The following is a 3,831-nucleotide window of genomic DNA, read 5'->3' on the forward strand; positions in this document are numbered from 1 at the left end:
ATTCTTAAACTCTGCTTAATACCCCTTATGTAAAAAGAATGATTTATGACCAGCTAGTAGGTAACTTGGCAAACTAAGTCATTCTGCACAGGTCTGAATGCTTATATGAGCCATAAAACTTGAGATCCCTGAGGTTTGTAATTAAGCCACACACTTCACCAGGAGTATTTATCCTGCTTCAGTTCTGAGAAATTAATTTGAATCAAAGAGAGAATGATTTCTCCTCTCAATTCATAGCTCACACCATTTATTCTAAGCATGTTTTGTGCTATGGAAAAAATCAAATATAAAGGAATTTTTCCCTACAATGAGTAAGACATACATCATCTGACATTTCTTTTTCATTTAAAAATTCATTTGTGACTATAAAAGCAACAGATTGTGTTATTTCACATTGTGACATTGCAATTTGAATAACTACCTCGAATAGAATATCTAGAAAAAAATAATTAGAAGGTCCCAGCTCACTTTCGATTAATTTTTCTGACAGACCATTAGTTTTAACTTATCAGAGGAAGTCCTTTCTCATTCTTGTAAACAACTGTGATTTGTAATGTTAGGCACTTAAGGTATCTCCCAGTAGAAACTTTAACCTCACATTGGTCCAACAGTTTAATTCATTGAGTCACAACTGAAATGAATATTTTGGTGCTGACAAGTCAACTATGCAAAGTGAGTCACCAACTTTAAATTTCTGTCTTACCTTCTCATCAACTATAGCACAACCAAGTCTTCTATTCATTCACACATCTCCTTCCTCCTTTGAGTCAACTTAAGCTGTTATGCTGCATTAACGAACCAAAATTGAAGTTGCTTTCAACTCAGAATTTTGTTTCTCCCACATGCTACACATGCATCATGAGCTGAGAGGCAAGGTGAAAGAGCAGCCCCTATCTGCAACATGCCAATGTCAGGGCAGAGGGGAAGGGAACATTGGCTAATGGTACAGTGGCACTTCACATTCCTCCTTGGGAAGAGCACTCAGGATTTCTTCTTACATTTTTTGGTCAAAGCAAGTCTTAGCCCAAGTGATGTAGTGGAGTTGCCTAGCACACAGGTCAGCTGTATAGTTTTAAAAATACAACTAATAACAGAGCACAATAATGCAATCTACTATCCATTAGAAACCCTATACCTAGAATGCCTAGCTACAGCAATAAGACAAGATGCAAACATAAAGGGGATCCAAATAGAGAAAGAAGTAGTAAAACTCTCCCTCTTTGTAGATGACGTGATCTTGTATTTAAAGAATCCCACAGCCTCCACTCCCAAATTATTCAAGGTGATTCAAAAGTTTGGGAAAGAAGCAGGGTATAAAATTAACCTTCAAAAATCAATGGTTTTTCTGTATGCCAACAATGAGAAAAGTGTGGCTGAAATCAGGAAAGCAACTCCATTCATAATAGCCACACAAAAAATAAAATACCTAGGAATTAACTTAACCAAAGAAGTGCAGGACCTCTATGATGAAAACTTTAAAAACCTGAAAAAGAAAATTAAAACAGAATTTAGAAAGTGGCAAAAACTCCCATGCTCCTGGATTGGAAAGATCCACATGGTGAAAATGGCAATACTTCCCAAGGTTATCTCCAAATTCAATGCGATACTTATCAATATTCCAAATTCATTCTTCAAGAAAATAGAAGAGGCAATCCAAAAATTCATATGGAACAATAAAAGACCCTCAATAGCAAAAACGATCCTCAACAGAAAGAACAGGGCTGGAGGAATATCAATACCAAATTTCAAACTCTACACAAAGCCATAGTAATCAAAACAGCGTGGTACTGGCACAAGAACAGACATCAGGACCAATGGAATAGAATTGAAAACCCAGAAATGAATCTACAGATCTATAGCCATCTAATCTTTGATAAGGGAGCTAAAAAAAATAGAATGGAAGAAAGACAGCCTCTTCAGTAAATGGTGCTGGCAAAACTGGTTAACTACTTGTAGAAAACTAAAGCTAGATCCTTATATATCACCCTGCACCAGAATTAACTCCAAATTAATCAAAGACCTTGGAGTCAAAGCAGAAACTCTGAAAACATTACAGGATGGAATAGAAGAAACCCTAGGTCTCCTTGGCACAGGCCAAAATTTTCTTAATGGAGACCCTGAAACACAATAAATTAAAGAAAGGTTGGACAAATGGGATTGCAAGAAGCTGCAGAGCTTCTGCATGGCAAAGGACATAGCTAGCAAGATCAATAGAAAGCCCACGGATTGGGAGAAGATCTTCACTAGCCATACAATGGACAAGGGTCTCATATCTAAAATATACCTGGAACTCAAAAAATTAAATCCCCCAACAACAAATCCTCAAAGAAACAACTGCCCAATAAATAAGTGGGCTAAAGACTTTAAGAGAAACTTCTCTGAAGAGGAAAGAAGGATGTCCAATAGACACATGAAGAAATGCTCAACCTCTCTAGCCATAAAAGAGATGCAAATCAGATCCTTTTCTGGTTCATAAGCATGATGATTGGGTTCTCACGCGCTTGCATGATATGTGCCTCCCTCTAAACCTTGTTATGATGTGGGCAAATGCAAATCAAAACAACATTGAGATTACACCTAACCCCAGTTAGAATGGCTAGAATCAAGAACTCTAATAACTGGAGGGGAAGTGGACAGAATGGAACCCTACTGCACTATTGGTGGGAGTGTAAACTTGTTCAACTGCTCTGGAAAGCAGTATGGATGTTCCTCAAAAAACTCCACATAGAGCTCCTCTATGACCCAGCAATTCCGCTTTTGGACATTTACCCAAATGTTTACAAACAAGACCATACTAAAGCTACCAGCACAACTATGATTATTGCAGCATTATTTACCATAGCTAAGATATGGAACCAACCCAGATGCCCCTCAGTAGATGAATGGATCAAGAAAATATGGTATATATACACAATGAAATTTTATGCCTCCATCAGAAAGAATGACATTGCCCCATTTGTTAGGAAATGGAAAGACTTGGAAAAAGTTATAGTATGTGAAGTAAGCCAGGCCCAAAGAAACATAGGTCCCATGATTTCCCTTATTTGCAATAATTAGTATATGTCTAAGTCAAGCAGAAAAGGTCAGTTAAGTTGATGTTAGAGGAATGAACCCTAAGATATGTATTCAAATGTTTTTTTTTCTTTAATGAGATTGTTTCTAACACATTTATAAGATGATTCCTTTGTTGCTTTGTATGTCCCTCCCCCCACAGTATAACCCCTGCTTTCACTGTATTTGATGTTGGCATAATTTGTGGAGGGGAAGGGAAAAAACAAATCGTTTAAATAGGGATACAGGTGGACCCATTGCAACAATGAGACATACAAGTCATATCTCAAAAACGAACTTTACAACTTTGGTGGGGGGGGGGAGGAGGATTGGGTGAGGGGGCAGGAGGAGGATGGGATTGGAAGGGGAACAAAAGAGGAGGCTACAATGCTTGATAAGAAATGTACTCATTATCTTGCCCATGTAATTGTAACCTCTCTGTACAGTATTTTCACAATAAAAATAAAAATAAAAAATAATAAAAAAGAAACCCTGTTTCTTTTTATTTTCCAAGGAAAGCTCCAGACTGCACTATAAATCTCCAAGAGATTTTGAATTTTGTCATCTAGAAGACAAAGAAACCAGCCAAGTAGCTTCCTTTTGTACTCTGCACTCTAGGTACATTTCACAAAACACCCTGTTCCTAAAAGCAAACCTTGAAACTCTGTTAAGAATCCAGAACCATCAAATCCTACAACCTCAGAAATCGTCACTTTACCAGAGAAAAGAGTAATTTACTCTTGGCAAGCAGAAAAGAATAATTTACACCTGGAAAGCTGA

The 3,831-nt window shown here is 37.3% G+C and overlaps 1 non-coding gene across 1 annotated transcript; it reads left to right on the forward strand.

The window, feature by feature from the left end:
• The first annotated feature begins 2,457 nt into the window (after positions 1-2,457).
• On the forward strand, positions 2,458-2,561 carry LOC138835474 (small nucleolar RNA U13). The gene has a single exon (XR_011374640.1). It is a non-coding gene; the product is annotated as a small nucleolar RNA U13 (small nucleolar RNA).
• Positions 2,562-3,831: the final 1,270 nt, after the last annotated feature.

Source organism: Dipodomys merriami, unplaced genomic scaffold (assembly GCF_024711535.1).
Source record: "Dipodomys merriami isolate MVZ:Mamm:240054 unplaced genomic scaffold, mDipMer1.0.p SCAF_1, whole genome shotgun sequence".
In the NCBI taxonomy this organism is placed as follows: Eukaryota; Metazoa; Chordata; class Mammalia; order Rodentia; family Heteromyidae; genus Dipodomys; species Dipodomys merriami.